At 41.6% G+C, this 19,521-nt stretch overlaps 1 protein-coding gene across 3 annotated transcripts in view; it reads left to right on the plus strand.

Moving 5' to 3' along the window:
• The first annotated feature begins 1,247 nt into the window (after positions 1 to 1,247).
• AGTR1 (angiotensin II receptor type 1) overlaps positions 1,248 to 19,521 on the plus strand; it is a 50,816-nt gene continuing 32,542 nt past the window's right edge. Inside the window, exon 1 of one of the 3 annotated variants that reach the window (XM_034781763.1) lies at positions 1,248 to 1,470. The gene's annotated coding sequence lies outside the window, so the exon portion shown is untranslated. The other 2 variants (XM_034781762.1, XM_034781764.1) reach the window with 2 other exon arrangements.

A 19,521-nucleotide genomic window follows, 5' to 3' on the forward strand; every position in this document is an offset into this window, starting at 1 on the left:
ACAGAGATGCTTCTCTCCTTTAGAAATTTCACAGTATTATTCTGGTGGAAAGATACCTTTTCTTTACATAACTCGACCAATATTAGGACAACGTTGTGTCCACAGATATATTTGTGTCTCCAGGTATTTCATTCATTGCTAAGAGCAATAAGACACTCCTTAAAAGAATTTAAGTCCATGTCATGCTTCTGAATTCTATATTTCTCATTTGAATCTCTGGTTTAGCTAACAGATGTTTAAAAAAACCTGTAGCCAGACAAATCCCTATCAAATATACATATGCAGATGCTGGAGAACATATGTTATTCCAGCTAATGTCAGAATTAGTATAGAATTGGAATTTTTCCTCCTGATTTGCTTTTTTTTCTTTTGTGGTATGGCATAGTAATGTATTTCCATGGTTCCAACCACTTCTGGACACCATGAAAATACACCAACACTCAGTGAGTTTTACTATCCTGTGTAGCAAGGTCATCCTCTTCAGGGGGCTTTCACAATTTACCCTGGGCATCAGACATTTAGAGATCAGCCTTTTTTGCAGTATGGCATCATACCAGCACCTATGACCCTTCACAGAAGGATCTATATTTTTAACGGTGGATGATGGCACTTAAACACATTCCTAATAGCATATCTAAAAAATCCTGTGCTGATCCAGCAACATCATAAGGGTCTTAGAAAGCCTGCTTGTGAACTTTCTCTATTTCAAGCTAACTGAGATCAGACTTAAGATAAATAAAAATTCCTTGTCTGGCACTGACCTTCAGTGTGTGCCCATTTAGAGGGCATATTTTCCTACCTGATGTAAAGTGACTGCTTCCCTGTCCCCTTCTTTCACCTTTGTTTGGGTATTCAGCTGCAAGTAGTAAAGTTTGGCTGATTTATTGTATATTATTAATTTTCAGATCACTGTTAATGTTTTGCCACATGGCTCTGGAGATACCTACAACTGGGCTTTTGAAGCTCTATGCAAACTGGAAATGTATATGCCTCATCTTGCAGCATGCACGTAGAGAATGAACCCCCCCCCCCCCCCACTCATCATGCATGTATTAGCCCCACACAAACTGCCCGATCTGCATTTATGGTGGAGTTGTCCCCCCTCCTCCCCTTAAAATAACTTTTTTCCCTGGGGCTGCGGAGCAGCATGTCTATTGGACGCTGTTGTAGGGTGTGAAATATACGCCACTAAGCTCTTCTGTACTAATGGCTCGGGAGCAGGAAACCTCTGTACAGGGTCGCCTTTATTTTATTCAGTGCTCACCACAACTACATGTGTGCCTTCCCCTTCCAAAGCACGCAAGTTGCGATCAAACAGCTGAACAACCGAAAGGGGAATCTCGGAAACAGAGCAGCCCAGACGCTGCAGAGCAAAGTTTCAGCTCGTTCAGTCCCCTGGATTCCCCTCCCAATGGGCCAAGTTCTGGAGGAGGAAAGAAAAGTTCCCTGCTCCAGGCGTGTAATTAAAAGGTAGAAAGACAAGCACCGTCTGAAGAGGCAGACAACGCAGCTGTGCCCGACTCTGGATGCAAACTGACCCCGGCAGGGGAGGGGGGTCAAGCGGCAGCAACCGGAGGAGAGGAAGGGGGGTGATGAATTAGGGAGAGTCTCTAGGCTCCACTCATGCGTGGGGGGAAGTGGGAGGGACAGAGGTCACAGGGGGTCTCCCAGGAGGGAGAGGAACCGGGGGAGTGAGAGACGAGAGGGACCCGGCTGTGCAGCAACGCCTCTTGCTATAAATCTTGGGGGTCCGAGCCGCAAAGGGATACAAGCGCGTGACAGCCGCGGCCAGCTAGCCAGGGGACAGACGGGCGGCGGTGGCGGCGACGGGCTGCTCCTGGCGGGGGTGGGGGGAGATCCGGAGGAGCCTGGCTCGCCCAGGGCTGAGCTGCTCGCCCCAGGCAGCGCGCAGAGAGCCCGGGCGGGACCTCCCGACTTTGCCATTGCACCGCCAGCTCACCACGCGGGGCGCGCACCAGCCTGCAAGTTCCTGCTGCCTTGTAAGTTTTTTCAGCAGGGGCTTCATGCATAGACTGTACTGAGGGCGGCAGGAGGGCGCGTGGGGCGCGTGTACTTTAGCAGCACCGAGGAGGGCACAGTAAGTCTAAGTCTGCCAGTACTTCAGGTAGTAACAGCCCTTGTGGTTTTCCTTCGTCTCCCCACACCAGGGCCAGGTAAGTTGGTTTTGTGCTCATCTGCCACTCAAGCACTGCGGGGGTTGCTTTATGGACATCAGTGAAAGGTTTCAGGCTTTTTGCATTTGCTTTATGAGAGCACTAAACTATTCTACATTGTGTCTTGGTTCAGTTGCTTTTAAAGTTAATTGATAGGTCAGAATGGCAGGGAAAAGTTTACAGCATATCTGAGGGAGTTAATTCGTATTTGTTGGGCATTGCATTTTCCCTTGGAAGGTGTTTTTGTTTCATTTTCATCAGGGGAGTATTGGTTCAGATAATTTTAATTTACTCTTATTTTCATTGAAAAAATAAAATGTCCAGGTGCCTAATGAAAAAATGTATCCATGGTTTCCGATCTGTTACATAGTTTTATGATAAATTTATACTTTGTTTATATAAAGCTGGAAGTGGAATCCCTTTTCCCTTGCCAAAATGCAATCATCTACAAGCAGACCCTAGCATGAAGATAGTACAGTTGCATTAAGGCCAATTTACTGAAACCATGCTACATACTTATCTTTATTTTGCAGATAGCTAGATAGGTCCAGCTTGCAAACTCACAGCCGTGTCATACGGATGCTCTCTAATGTCTTGTCAACACTTCCAAGACAGAGTAAAGATGCCACTTAACAAAAGTGATGGAACTTAGAGCAGTGACCCCTCTGACTCGGGAGATTATTCAGGCTATTCATAACAGACCATATGGAGTCCTGGTGTAACTCCATTAAAGGCACCAGAGATGACAATGGTGCAATCTCTTCTATTTACTTTTATTACAAATCCAGAGTGAACATTCTAAAGGGTTGGAAATGCAGCTTTCGCTATCTAATATCAGATATTGGTTTGGTCTAGAGTCTGTAACTTTCTCCGTGCATAACCAAATTTCATTCCATTTTTTCTGAACATGTGAAGAAAAATACAGCAACAGGAGGTTCCATATTTTAACATTTAATATTTAAGTGACTGCAGACCTTAAATGTATGAGGTATAATGCTTGTAAAAATCTATGATATGTTAGTTACAGAGACATGCATCCTGGAATATCTCAAGATCTGAGCAAACCCATTGGTGCCAGCAAAGCAACTGGATAAATCACCAATTGGTTCACAGTATTTACAAGTAATCAACTTGCAGAGTCAAATTATGCTCTTTGTTACACCTGTGCAACTCTTCTGAAATTAATAGAGAATTAATGTGGTTTGAATCCTGCCATTCATTCCAAACAGTTTGCAATTCATTTTGAATTTCCACAGGTAGTGGAGTGTAACAATATTGTATTTTAATAACGAACTGCCATAACATGGGAAAGTTCAGTAAATAAACTCGGTGAACCTGTCACTTGTAATTGCTGGAAGTACTGAATTTGGAGAGGTTTCGTTCTGTATATTCTTGATGGGAAATCACCACTCCCTTTAGCATAGCTGAATGAACACAAGAACACTACAGTAGATTAGAATTAAAGTCAATAGGATCTGCCTGAATAAAAAGGGCTGAATATGGCCTAAAGCAGGTAATTAATGTGGTGATGTTAAAGTGCTCTGGCAGCAGTGTTTTATGATTAGACAAACCTTTCACACTCTTGATTAGGGTGATCCTTTTTGTTTTACTGCCATCATAATCTTTTAAAACAATCTTTTACTGGTATAATTCTCCAGCTGGAACTGAGCATTTGTTGTGTATTTTTCATCTCTACAAACCCTGAACCACATTCTCACAGCAATGTTAAGTCAGGAATACGTCCCTTGAGTACTTCCTGATGTACTTGCTAAGAGTATTGCTAAGAGAGGGAAGCTAATCTGCCCCTTTACTGCTTGTTGTAGGGGGAACAGTGTTCATCTTGAGATTTGAAAATGGTGGGCACAATTCTCTTAGTTACACTTGTGCATTTTGTTGACTGAAATTGAGTTAATTCCTGATGTACATCAGAGAAGGGGAAAGGAGAATTGGGCCCGTTGTTCTGAGGGGGGTGACATGTCCTATCTTCTAGCCTGGCAACAGCGCTTTGCAATTTGCACATGCCATACCAACCCATGGTAATGGGAAGCTATCTGTTTCTATGGCAATAATGACAGGCAGAGGTGATAGTACCACAACATTGCAGAAAGGAGGAGCATGCTGTCTTGTCAGGTTACATCACCACTCTAGATATTGTTAATTAATCTCCCAATGTAAGACAAAAAAGTTAAATTTCTACATTTTTATCTGCGGACTAATAATGTCTGCCTGGTAGCTTCCTTTTTGCCACTATTGTAAGTGTGTAAAAGAAAGACGCAGAGAGACAGATTGTGGAAGTAGAGTCCCATTTACACTTTAATTACACCATTGAAATATTGTACTGTATTTGCAGACATAAAGGTGATTTTTCCCCCCTTGAAGTCTACAGTGTAACTGACGTATGAAACTCTTCTTGGGCTAGATAATCTATTCTTTTAAAGTGCTGATCTACTATGAGAACTGACTGAAATTGGCATCATGGTGTTACATATTTATTGCCTCTCAATAACTTCCAGATAAAATCTGTTCAGTTAAAAGCTAGTTTTGAAGGCTACCAGCCATCCAAACTCAGCCAGGGATCTCAAAGTCAAATGGATTTTTTTTTTCTGGCTCATGGATTAACACCACTAGAGTCTCCTTAATCTGAATTTAATTAACAATTCTGCTGATAATGCATGAGACAGAATCGATTCCATTTCAGTCTCCTGGTGCTGTATGGGATCTTCAGAGCTATCAAGTGTAAGAGGTAGGAAATATTTATTTTACTCAGTAAATTAAGCGGATATTGTGAATACATAAAGGGAGCTGTTCTCTGGAGCAGAAAGTGTTCAGAAAATATTAATATTCAGAGTAGAACGATACTTTAAATTCTTGACAATTTCATTTCAGATGGTGGGAAAGCACTGCATTTATTTGGGCCCACTGCATAAGTTTTCTGTACTGTAATCATTTTAAGTACCATATTTTGTAATGGAATAAATATTTAAGAATCAAATCTCTTATTTCAGTATTACCAATTTCTCTGGTAATCCCCTGTGCTTCTGTACCATCGGTCACATTAACTACACAAATATGGGAATGTCATTGTTTCAAAAACATGATATAAATTACAAGCTCCAGTCACAGAACACCAATTAAACAACTCTCACTAGTGAGAAAGGAGAGCCTCATGTATGGATACTAGACCAAACATTCACAGTCATGCATTCAAGTACTAACTAACCTTCCATTTTCTTCAGGACATTTCTGGAACATCTTTTTCACACGTGGAAAAAAAGCAGCCAAACTCCTTGCCAGCACAAAGCTCTCTATCATGATCAGTATTCTCCTGCAGTGGTCAGACTGCAACCACCTCCCAGTATGACCCCAACGAGATGCCAAGCAGTACCAGGAGAATAAGTAACTGCTCTCTTGATTATAATTCCTCACATTTTACAGCATCTGAGCTGTTATGTAAAACCTATAGTGCTTTCTGAATTTTAGGCACACTGCTATGTGCCTAACAATTCCATCTCCTTCTCTTCCCCAGTGAACTTCATAAAGGATCAATTCCTGTCCTTGGTTTCATATGTACAACTCCTATTGAACACAGTAGAAGCTGCAGGCATATAGCAAAGTTACTAAACAAAGTTACTAAACATAATTTTAATCTCCTGTTCCCGCTTATGACTTTAACATACATCCACACTCTACAAGGTGTAGAGCAAGGGCAAGCTTTTGTTAGACACATTTTCTTTCAGTTTAAATGACAACAGATTTACCTCCCCCAATATCCTTTCCATTTACGGGTTTCAGAGTAGCAGCCGTGTTAGTCTTTATCCGCAAAAAGAACAGGAGTACTTGTGGCACCTTAGAGACTCTCCTCAATATATGTTTCACTCTATATGCATCCGAAGAAGTGGGCTGTAGTCCACGAAAGCTTATGCTCTAATAAATTTGTTAGTCTCTAAGGTGCCACAAGTACTCCTGTTCTATTTCCATTTACGTGTACCACTTACAGAGCAGGCACTCTGAAAACACCACTTCCTAAAAGAGCTTGAGTGTAAAAGTATCTCACACCACGCTATCTTTCTCATCCAATACAGCTGTGTACTCTTCAGTCAAATACTCAGTAGCAAATCAGAGCTTCTAAAGTAAAATTAAAAGTAGACAGAGATACATACAAATGTTCATGCTTCTTTCCCTTCTTTGTAGGTACCTGATCTGAAATATTGTACACCTTTCTCTAATCCCTATTGTTCTGCTGCTTCTAACTTTTGTACTTTGCAAAATATATTTTGGCAAAAAAAATAATATTTGGTAAAGGTGCTTAGCCCATGTCTTCACACTAAGAAGAATGTGAATTATTTTGAATACTTTGGGGGACTCAATGGATAATAAGAATACTTTAGACACCATGAAATATACAGTTCTTGGTACTTTGTTTTGGACCTTTTTTAGCCAGCAGTCTTACTATAAATCATAGCAACTGTGATTGCTCACAACAAAAATGCCTATGAAACTAAATGGTTAGTCTAATCATTAACAGACTTATCTTTTAGATAAATGATGGACCAAGCTAAAATGACTTTGGGCTTTCAAGTGAATCATAACTAAAAGTGGAAAACAGGATGGTCAACAAGGTGTGATCTTTCTATTCACTATTGTGCCGCCTCCTCAAACTAATACAGATTTACTCTCATCACCTCTTGCAATCTTCATCCCATATGGTATCTGTGAGATAGCAGAACTATCCAGGTACAACATGTATCAACTGTAAAAATATTGGCTTGCATGCTTGGTTATCATTTGTGGTGTTTATCTGGTATCATTATTCCATAGCATGTCTCCTGTAGGGGTAGAAAAGGGGTAACAGTTGAAGGCAACCTCACATCAATAAAACAAGGCACCAGTTAGTGGCATGATTGTGGGAGAGAGAAAAATCAAACGGCAGCACTGGCAATATCTGAAGAAATGTGCTAAAGTCGGGCACCCTAAGATGTAGGGTGACAAGGTGGCACGTGAAGGGAAGATGCTCTCGCTGGTGCCTTTTAGGAAATAACTGTTAGATACAAGACCACAGAAATAATGTATATGACCAGTGTCTGCTGATAGACTCCCTTGAGGGGAGACTTCCTGATAGAAAAGCGAGGGTGGTACCTCTACTCCCCTGCTCCTTACCTCTCAGAACATACACATTTCCCACTTGCTGAAAGATTGCTGGCTAATGACACCTGTGACAAAGTTCCTCCTCTACCTTGGTGCGTCCTGCGCTTATTGGCGGATTTGCTCGCTTCACAGATTCACCCTGTGAGTCAGGAAACCATCCAGAAACCTTCCCCTCTGGTAGAAGCTATAGTCCAGGTCAAGTCCTCCTGTGTTTGATCAGGAGTTGGGAGGTATGGGGGGAACCCGGGCCTGCCCTCTACTCCGGGTTCCAGCCCAGGGCCCTGTGGACTGCAGCTGTTTAGAGTGTCTCCTGGTACAGTTGCATGACACCTACCTGAGCTACTTCCGCATGGCCTCCTCTCAACACATTCTTTGTCCTCACCACTGGATCTTCCTCCTGATGTCTGATAACGCTTCTACTTCTAAGTCCTCCAGCAGTACACCTACTCTCTCTCAGCTTCTTGCACACCTCTTGCTCCCAGTTCCTCACACGCACTTCCTCTCCTCTGGCTCTCCCTGGCTTGACTGGAGTGAGCCCTTTTATAGCATCAGAGGGGCCTTAATTAGAGTCAGGTGCTTAACTGCCTCACCTGACTCTTAGCAGGTTAATTGGAGTCAGGTGATCTATTAGCCTGGAGCAGCCCCTGAGAACAGAAAACTACTTATCCAGTGGCCACTATATCTCCCTTCTGCTACTCTGCTGTTCCCAACTGGTCTGGGTCTATCACACACCACAGTGCTTAGACACTGCTGTGATAGGTGCAGTACAAGACCCCAAATAGAACAGATTTCTCACTCCACTTTAACCTTGCCCAAAATGTACAGGTGTATACTGACTGGAGTACTGTGCCTCAGCATTTCTACCTCAGACAGATCTATGTAAAGCTGGGGAAACATTCCTGGAAACTTCTGCACAACAACTTTCCTTTCATGTTGGCGGGCTTAGGCAAGTAAAAGAAACATTTTATCTGACTTCACTAGAAAATGTTCTTTCTATTGGCAATATCCTCCGGCTGGCCCTCGTTCTAGTATTGCTCTCTCCTGGCAAGCTTGTGTTCTTGAAGTACCTGTCACAAAAGATGAGCAATCACCCTGAACATTGTTGCCTAAATAACATACATACCACGTAATCTACCTTCATAAGGGCTAACAGCCTTTTCTCCACTCACCCCTGAAGTTCCCCTTTCTCTTTCACTCTGTCCTTGAATGTACCTCCTCATTACTCTTCCACTTCTGTCTCCTCCTTTTCTCCCTATCTCTTTCTCTCCTGAGGGGCTTCCTTTCCCTCTGCCCCACTATCCCCTCACCTATACTCCAGTTACCGAAGGGTTGAGGGTGGGTCAGCTGTCTCTGGCAGCTGTTCAATGTTCTCTCTGCTCTGAGTTTTCAGTAACAGCCCTTCATGTTTAAATGTAAGCATGGGAGGAGCTGGACACAGAGGGGCAAGTTCCTCTACGAGGTCCTGGAGTGGAGAGAGAGAGAGAGAGAAACTCTGCTACCCTCCATTCCCTAGCAGCAGCTACCCACAACAGCCCCTGGTTCCTCTCTCCTACGGAATACATTGCATTTTCTATACCCATACTCCTGCTCCATTTAGCTGCATGCACTGAGTGGATATCAACAGGTATTTTAGAAGTGCTATTGTAGTCCTGCACAGAGGTGCACCACCCCACTATTAACATTTTTCCACGTCATTTACTCCTATTCTTTGCTTTCTTTGTCTTAATCAGTTTTAACCCATGACAAGTGTGATGGGTTGGACCCCCTTTTCGGGATGCCAACGGATGTGCTGGGGTCCCACTGAGCTCACCTGTCCTACCAGCCTGGGTTTCCGTTACTCTGTGCTGCTGTGATAGACTCTAAAGTCCCTTTCCAGCACACACACAGACAGGGACACACCCAGCTGTAGACTCACATAGAGTCTGCGATTAGCTCTCTGTGGGAGGGCTCAGCTAGGGGAATGCCCAGCTTTCCTGTGCACACACCCTCTGGAGTGTAGACCCAAAATTATATTGTTTTGTGCTGTATAGAGATCTACATAGTGTTAGCTCATAAAAATCGTCCCCTCCCTCAATGTGGAGTGAGATATGCACAGCTCTTTGCCCCCCAGTTATGAATTGCACAAACTGGGTTTTGATATAAACAAGAAATAAGTTTTTTTAACTACAAAAGGTAAATTTTAAGTGATTATAAGGCATAGCAAACAGAACAAAGCAGATTACAGAGCAAATAAAACAAAACACACAAACGAAGCTTAATACACTAAAGAAACAGGCTACAAATAGTAATTTCTCACCTTAAATGTTGTTTTAGGCAAGTTGCAGAGTTTCTGCAGCTCAGAGGTCCAGTTATTTCTCTTCACAGGCTATACCCCATCTCAGCCCTTGCCTTTCCCCAGCTTAGTTCCTTTTGTCTCTTCAGTTGCTTTCAGCAGTCTTCCTTCTTAGGCAGGGAAGCATTGGAGAAGAGCCCTGATTGACTCACTACCCAGCCTTAAATAGGATTTACATAAGGCGGGAATCCTTTGTTTCCAGTGGAAAAATACCAGCAGTATCCAAGGTGGTACTCCATACACATTATCACATGGCCTTGCAGTGTTAAAGCCACTATCAGACAAGGTTTATTTATAATGTCCACAGGAAGGAACTCCAGGAAAATGAGAGATCAACATCTTCAAAGATCCAGCGTCTTTCCTAATGGCTCATCCAGGCCGATTGCATACTGTCTGGTGGGCGTTTCCCAGGTGTAACCACAGTTGTAATTGTTACATAGTCAATATTCCTAACTTCAGATATAGATGTGATACATGTATATGAATATGATAATCATATTCAGTAAAACATAACCTTTCCAATGATACCTTACATGACCGATCTTGCATAAAACATCTTAGTTATGCCATATTCATATAACAATATTTCTATGAAGAATATGGCGTGTAGTATCACAACAAGATTCATCTCTAACCCAGTTACCAAATTTTCTTAAAAGCACCTTATAAGAGAACTTTTTAAAAAAAGTTAACTAAATAATATCTTTCTACTCTTCTTTAACAAAATAGTGGATAATGTTTCTATCATACAGTTAGGCTACCTTCACACAGAAGGTAATTCTATTAGTATCAATTTTCTCTAGTATTTCCCTAGTACTAAAGTAAAGCTCACTGGAACATAATTGCTGGGATTGCTATTAGAACTTTCTGGTGGGGACAGCCCTGGACCTCTGTGAGGGCTGGAGAAATGAACACAGGACAGGGAGTCAGGAGGGCTTGAATTCTAATCCTGGCTCTGTCACTTAGTCTCTCTATGATCCAAGGCAAGTTTCTTAAACTTCAGTAAAATGGGAATAACAACACCTATCCACCAGTCTTACAGGGATGTTGTGAGGAGTGATTTCATAGAATCACAGAAATGTAGGTCTTGAAGGGACCTTGATCAGGTGGCAGGACCAAGTCAACCTAGACCATCACCGACAGGTGTTTGTCCAACCTGTTTTTAAAAACCTCCAATTATGGGGAATCCATGACCTCCTTTGGAAGCCTGTTCCACAGCTTAACTGTCATCATAGTTAGAAAGTTTTTCCTAATATCTAATCTAAATCTCCCTTGCTGCAGATTAAGCCCATTGCTTCTTGTCCTACCTTGAGTGGACATAGAGAACAATTGATCACCATCCTTGTTATAACAGCCCTTAACATCTTTAAAGACTTATGAGGTTCCCCCCTCAGTCTTCTTTTCTCAAGACTAAACATGCCCAGTTTTTTTAACCTTTCCTCATAGGTCAGGATTTCTAAACCTTTTCTCATTTTTGTTGCTTTCCTCTGGACTCTCTCCAATTTGTCCACATATGTCCCAAAGTGTGGCACCTAGAACTAGACATAATACTCCATGTGAGGCCTCACCAGTGCTGAGTAGAGAAGGACAATTAGCTCCCATGTCTTACATGCACCATTCCTGTTAATACGTCCCAGAATGATAAGCAGTGAGAGGCACAAAGTAAAAGAAGCAGTGAGAGGCAAAAAGGCATCCTTTAAAAAGTGGAAGTTAAATCCTAGTGAGGAAAATATAAAGGAACATAAACTCTGGCAAATGAAGTGTAAAAATATAATTAGGAAGACCAAAAAAGAATTTGAAGAACAGCTAGTCAAAGACTCAAAAAGTAATAGCAAAAAAAAATTAAGTACATCAGAAGCAGGAAGCCTGCTAAGCAACCAGTGGGGCCACTGGACCATCGAGGTGCTAAAGGAGCACTCAAGGACGATAAGGCCATTGCGGAGAAACTAAATGAATTCTTCGCATCTGAGGATGCGAGGGAGATTCCCAAACCTGAGCCATTCTTTTTAGGTGACAAATCTGAGGAACTGTCCCAGATTGAGGTGTCATTAGAGGAGGTTTTGGAACCTCCTATTCAACATATTCATAAATCATCTGGAAAAGGGGGTAAACAGTGAGGTGGCAAAGTTTGCAGGTGATACAAAATGACTCAAGATAGTTAAGTCCCAGGCAAACTGCGAAGAACTACAAAAAGATCTCTCAAAATTGGGTGACGGGGCAACAAAATGGCAGATGAAATTCAATGTTGATAAATGCAAAGTAATGCACATTGGAAAGCATAATCCCAACTATACATATAAAATGATGGAGTCTAAATTAGCTGTTACCACTCAAGAAAGAGATCTTGGAATCATTGTGGATAATTCTCTGAAAACATTAACTCCATGTGCAATGGCAGTCAAAAAAGCGAACAGAATGTTGTGAATCATTAAGAAAGGGATAGATAATAAGACAGAAAAATCATATCGCCTCTATATAAATCCATGATATGCCCACATCCTGAATACTGTATGCAGATGTGGTCTCCCCATCTCAAAAAAGATCTATTGGAATTGAAGAAGGTTCATAAAAGGGCAACAAAAATTATTAGGGGCATGGAACAGCTTCTGTATGAGGAGCAATTAATAAGACTGGGACTTTTCAGCTTGGAAAAGAGATGACTAAGGGGGGATATGATTGAGGTCTATAAAATCATGACAGGTGTGGAGAAAATAAATAAGGGAGTGTTATTTACTCCTCATAACACAAGAACTAGAGGTCACCAAATGAAATTAATAGGCAGCAGGTTTAAAACAAACAAAAGGAAGTATTTTTTCACACAACTCACAATCAGTCTTTGCCAGAGGATTTTGTGAAGGCCAAGACTATAACAGGGTTCAAAAAAGAACTAGATAAGTTCATGGAGGATAGGTCCATCAATGGCTATTAGCCAGGATGGGCAGAAATGGTGTCCCTAACCTCTGTTTGCCAGAAGTTGGGAATAGGTGACAGGGGATGGATTGCTTGATGATTACCTGTTCTGTTCATTCCTTCTGGGGTACCTGGCATTGGCCACTGTTGGAAGACAGGATACTAGACTAGATGGACCTTTGCTCTGATCCAATATGGCCGTTCTTATATTCTTTTGTTAGCCTTTTTTGCAACTGCATCTAATTATTGACTCATATTCACTTTGTGATCCACCATAACCTCCAGATCCTTTTCAGCAATGCTACTACTGAGCCAGTTATTCCCCATTTTGTAGTTGTGAATTTGAGTTTTCCTTCCTAAATGAACTACTTTTCATTTGTCTTTATTGAATTTCAACTTGTTGAATTAGACCAGTTCTCCAATTTATTAAGCAAGTTTGAATTCTAATTCTGTCCTCCAAAGTTATTACAAACCCTCCCAGTTGGCCAGTTTGGTGTCATCTGCAATTTTTATAAGCATACTCTTCACTCCATTATCCAAGTCATTTATGAAAATCTTGAAAAGTACTGAACCCAGGACTGACTCCTGTGGGGCCCCAGTAAATATGCCCTCCCAGTTTCACAGTGAACCATTGATAATGACTCTTAGAGTATGGTCTTTCAACCAGTTGTGTATGCATCCTAGTTTGCTTATGAGAATGCAATGTGCATTGTGTATATCAAGTTATAACCTAACTATAATCAAGACATATCACAACTACTGCTTCCCCCCATCTACTCAGCCAGTAACCCTGTCAAAGATGGAAAATAGCATTGATTTCTCAAGAACAAATCAAGCCAAACCAACCTGACTATTGCTCATTATCCTATTATCCTCCAGGTACTTACAAATTGATTGTTTAACAGTTTGTTCAGATATCTTTCCAGGTATCACAGTTAGGCTTACTGGTCTATATTTTCCTGGGTCCTCTTTGTTCCCCTTTTTAAAGATAGGTACTATGTTTTCTTCCAATGGGACCTTATCTACCAGTTCTCTGAGTTTGTTAAAGTCTGCTTTTTTTAAAATCTGTTGTCCTTAGTCCGCTGCTCTTACTCCTTCCTTTCCTTAGAATCATGAAATCCATCATTTCATGATCACTTTCACCCAAATTGTCTTTCACTTTCAGAATCCCTAATGACATTTGTTAATGTCTGTACTGTGCTTAGAGTCACCCTGGATAGTTCTCTGAAAACATCTGCTCAATGTACAGCAGCAGTTCAGAGAGTTAACCGAATGTTAGGAACCATTAGAAAGGAGATAGATAGTAAGACAGAAAATATTATAACGCCACTATCTAAATTCATGGTAAGCCCACACCTTGAATATTGTGTGCAGTTCTGGAAGCCCCATCTTAAAAAAAATAGATTAGATTAGAAAAGCTACAGAGAAGGGCAACAGAAATTATTAGGGATATAGAACAGCTTCCATATGAGGAAAGATTAAAAAGGCTTTGACTGGTCAGCTTAGAAAACAGATGACTGAGGGGTAGTATGAGAGATGTTTACAAATTCATGAATAGTCTGGTTAAAGTGAAAAGGGAAGTGTTATTTACCCCTTCACATAGTAGAAGAACCAGTAATCACTCAATGAAATGATTAGGCAGCAGGTTTAAAACAAATACAAGGACGTACTTCTTCACACAGTCAACCTGTGGAGCTTGTTGGCAGGGGATGTTGTGAAGGCCAAAAGTATAACTGTGTTCAAAAAAAGAATTAGATGAATTCACGGAGGATAGGTCCATCAGTGGCTATTAGCCAAAATGGTCTGGGATACCACACCATGCTCTGGGTGTCCGTAAACTTCTGACTGCCAGAAGCTTGAATTAGATGACAGGAGATGGATCACTCCATAAATTGCCCTCTTCTGTTCATTCCCTCTGAAGCATCTGGCACCGACCACTGACAGGATACTGAGCTAGAGGGACCATTGGTCTGACTGAGTGTGGCCATTCTTATGTGCTTCGAATACAGTATATAAAATGCTACCTTAATGCTAAGTATTATTGCCAGCATCCAACCTTTGCTGTAGATGTTTTAATGATCTATTATATATGAAAGTCCAGATTCTACCTCCCTTACTCAGGTGAAGCAGGATTTGGCCCATAGATGTTGAAATGATATACAATATATTGTATTACAATGGCAGACTACAAGTTTTTTTTAGTAGTGCAGCTGCTCCATTCTTCACTACTTTCAGATCTCCTTTGGAGTACTGGTGATGAGGGTGACCAGATGTCCCGGATTTTATAGGGATAGTCCCGATATTCCGGGCTTTGTCTTAAATAGGTGCCTATTACCTCCCATCCCATCCTGATTTTTCACACTTGCTATCTGGTCACCCTACTGGTGATTAATTACAATTGAAGAATATTTAATTTTTAAAGTAGAAAGTGTTTGAGGCCCCACAGAACACAAAGTACAATGGCAGTCTATTTAATTTCTCAGATTGTTCCATCATCTCTATTTTTGGTAACTTTCTCTCTATACATCGATAAAAGTGGCAAAATTTGGTTGTTCATCCTCTTTGATTGTCCGCTTAGCACTGTAGTTGTCCCATTGACTTGCCCAAAATTACCGACATACCTGTATTTAAAGATTTCTTATCCATTTGTTTATATCTTTAGCAATTTGTTCTTCAAATATCCACCTAACCTTCTTAGGATCCAACCCTGCATTCAAAATTAGATAGAAGTTTTGTGTTAGTAGGGACTGCAGGATTGGGCCCTCTATATTTTCCACATCATACTTACTAATACTTATGCTCCTGCTAGACTCACTTGGGCTGGGCTGCATCACTGTGGTGGGGTGTTTTTTTTGTTTGTTTGTTTGTTTTTGGTTTTTGTCTGAGTAAATTCTTGTACCTTGCCATTTAACGATACCATTTTACCTTCTCACCTATGGTTTTCTTCTGAGCCTATAATGACTATAGTCTATAGCAGGGGTCGGCAACGTTTGGCACGTAGCTCGCCAGGGTAAGCACCCTGGCAGGCCGGGCCAGTTTTATTTACCTGCTGACACAGCAGCTTCGGCCGCTCACGGCCCCCACTGTCTGCGGTTCGCCGTCCCGGGCCAATGGGGGCGGCGAGAAGCTGCAGCCAGCACATCGCTCGCCCGCACCCCTTCTCGCCGCCCCCATTGGCCTGGGACAGTGAACCACGGCCAGTGGGGGCCATGATCGGCCAAACCTGCCACGTCAGCAGGTAAATAAAACTGGCTCGGCCCACCAGGGTGCTTACCCTGGTGAGTCGCGTACCGAACGTTGCCGACCACTGGTCTATAGACTATAATGACTAAGACTAATGCTGATTCTGTGGCTTTTAATCTTTTAACTTTTTTCCTTCAGGCTGTTTCTAACATCCTCCCCTTCTTTAAAATCTCCTTTCTTGAAGCAGAGTGTCTTAGGATGTTGCCCCTGCTGTGAGGATGTCTAACTTAATTACACAAGGGTCAGAGAAACCCAGTGGCTCAGTCACACTTGCATCCTATAACTATTCCTGTTACTGAAGACTAAATCAAAACAACATATTGAAAACATGTACCTCTGAGTTATAAGAGCACAGTTGTTTTGGTTTGAGGGGGGACATAAGCAGTTATTTTTGTGCATCTGAACTCAAAGTGTGTTTTATTTTCAGACTTAAACAGTAAGACAGACATTACTTTGAAGCCTTAAAACATTTCAGCACAAAGGATTTTTTCTTCCAAAAACCTTGGATTATAATAGAATTCCTGATAGCTCTTTTACTATACAGGTCTGTCGCATCTTATGCACATTTAACATGTGCGATTTCAGCTTTACACGGTCAGCAAAAAAAAAAAGAGAAAAATAACAATTTTAATACTGTACCTGTAGCGCGGGCGACTCCGCCCGCCATTACACTCAATGTAATTTTGACTATATGCGATTTTCGCTGTATGCACTGACTGCGGAACGTAACCCCAGCGTAAGATGCGACAGACCTGTAATGTGAAAAATGTGATGCTATAATTTGTGTGTTAGTTGAATTTGTAAACATGCCTGTTATCTGGGGACATAATGCGGGCACACTTGTGTGTGTGAGAATACTATGTTAGCATGAGTAAATATTTTTATAAGCTAGTGCTGGCATACATTCTTAAAGTAAAAGCTTCTGTCAGTAACTTTAACCTCATTGGTACCAAATAGGAATATTCTTGTCAATTATACCAAATCATAGTCAGTAAATCCTATATTTAGTAGATGGGAGAAACCCTCTTTTCGTAAGTATGATGTGTAATATCAACTACTTTGTACAGCTGATTAGTTGGTCATATAGGCTCTTTACATTGGCTAAAAAGTGGGGAGATTTTAATTTTCAGGGGGATGGTGCCTGGGTGCAGTATGCCAACATGAAGTTACTTTGTTTCTCTTCCCAGTTTGTGTGTGGAGGCGGGTTAGTTTGGTTTTATTTTGGTGAGGTTACTCCTAGTTGCAGATGAAGATGCATTATATGTTATAATGTGGTTATCTGAAAAGTTTCAGTGGAAAAATCTATTATCCTGGAGCCATCAAATAATACTTGTCTGGCAGGTGAATACTACTAACACCTTAGTTCCAAGAATAAAAGACTCTCCCTCCCTCCCTGCAGGACAGGTTGTTTTTTAAGGCATCAGGACTCTAGCAGTGTACTGTTGGAACACTGCTCATACCTGGTGACTTTGAGAAAGCTACATGGAAAGGTGGCCTTGCCAAGGACTAATGTGGTGGAAATACCACACCTGAACATCAAGAATGAGCAATAAGGGTAGAATTTAGGTGGAGATTCTCAAAGGCACATATGTCAGTCAAGCACCGTATCTTTGAAAGTCTCTCCCTAAACCATGGGGCTCTGCACACCAAATGTAAGCACTGTTGCTCCTGTTACCAGGAAGGAACTAAAGTTTACTGTGTAGCCACGATGCTGTAAAATGTTGATGTGCCAAGGGCACACCATCTAGAGAGGCCCAACAGTTCCCCATTTGCAGTACAATGCAGAAGGGGCTATTTTATTCTCACCCTCATCACCAGAGTACATAAGCACATTCTAATAGTGCTTTAAGTAATGTAACTAACATCTGTTATGTATGGTTCATCTCTTTCTCATCCTCTTCCCTAGGGCAAAAGTGTATGTTCAGTGCAGTGCTTGTTATTTAATTATATGTACACTATGCTGTGTGCCTTATATCAGCAAACTCAAAGTTGCACAACTTTTGCTGTGAATGGAAAGTGGAGAGGTTTGAGAGCCTGAGTTCATGTGGGAGTTTATTCCTGTCTGGGACTAGCCCACAAGGGCTCTGTCTCCTGCATAGACAAGCTTCACCCTGAGTGTGAATTGCTGCATTGTGCCTAAGGGATGAAATTATCAACCACAATCCTAATCCCAGAGCTTTAGTCAAATTTGTAGGTGTTCTGGGCCTAGAGAGTGTCTCAAAGGTAAGGATTTTATATTCCATGGGAAGCCAGCCTAAAGAGCAGAGGACTGGTGTAATGTGCTTGTGGTAGCCCCTGTTCCTTACAAAACATATTGTCATATGCGGATGACCTGAGATCTAGCTGGGAAAAAACACCTTCAGCCTTTGCAGAGGGGGAGAAATGTGCAGCTGTGAGGGAGAAGGCCAAGGGCAGTATGGTCCCTGTATAAGCAACGATACTAGAGAGGAGAGGGAAGGAAAGGCAAAAAGCAAAATTTGACAGCAAGTAGAGGAAGTCCTGCAGTCTTTGCACACAGATCCTTGAGCTCTTCAGGGTTTGCCAGTCACATCCCCTTCTTCCTTCATGCAGACAAAGTCTTCCCTACTGAAGCAAGATTGCCGCAGAAAATTTGAGGGCCTGCTTATAATATCACTTAAGGGTGTAACTCCATTGATTTCATGAGATCAGAGTATACATTAGATCAGAGTCAGGCCCAAGAGTTTAATGCTTGGATTTACAACAGGACTCTTCCTCTCCCACAAGCTTTTCTGTGTGAGTGAATGACTTGGCCCAGAAGGTGATTATATCTTCGGTCTCTCTTTCTGTGATGATGTATTAAGGATGCTAATGGTGTTGGTCTCTTGCCTTGTGCATATTACCTACATATTAAAATGCTTTGGAATATTCTAATCCCCCAATTTTAGACTTCCAAAACCCTATTTTTGGTTAATTGTCAGGCACCCCTCAAACTACCTATGTTCTTGCTTGGAATTACTGTAAATCAAAAACGTGTGCCAAGTATCTATAGAGATTTTCTTACAGGCTTTTCTATGGCATTCCTCACCATAGTAACTGAGCACTTCAGAGACATTAATGAATTTATCCTTACAAAAGCTCTGGGAGGTAGAGAAGTATTATCCCCATTATATAGATGACAAATTGAGGCACAGAGAGATTAAGTGACTTGCCCAAGCCAGGTGTCCTGAATCCTCTCCTATACCTTCCCAGCATACCATACTCTTCCTCCCTCCTCCCCTCCCTCTGATGTGACAGGCCTTTTATGGCTTTTGCAAATGCAAGAGAATATGAAGGATAATTTTCTATGTTTTGTCTGCTTTTCCTTCTCTCTCCAGGCTGAGAAGGAGCATGGGCCCAGATTGAAGTGCATAAGACTTCAATCCAAACTTAATAGCCTTGATATGCTTCATGATTCAGAAACAGCTATCTGATATTTTCCTTAATCATTGACTCATCCATAGATAACAAATGTTGAGGGTGGTAAACCTCCCCAGTGCAAGGGACAGGAGACCCTAGAAGAAAAGTGAACTTTATAAAGACAATTACAAATCATTTCCCTGCAGACATTCTACTAGACTAGCACTGCTTTTCTGTGAAATAGGAATCTCTTACTCTTATAGGAATGACTCAGGCAGAAAGAGCTGTAAACGAGATTTAAATTTCTGAACTGAAGTTAATATAAACAAAAATGTAAAATATTTGTACACTCTGTGCCCT

Source organism: Trachemys scripta, chromosome 9 (genome assembly GCF_013100865.1).
Source record: "Trachemys scripta elegans isolate TJP31775 chromosome 9, CAS_Tse_1.0, whole genome shotgun sequence".
NCBI classification, from domain to species: Eukaryota; Metazoa; Chordata; order Testudines; family Emydidae; genus Trachemys; species Trachemys scripta.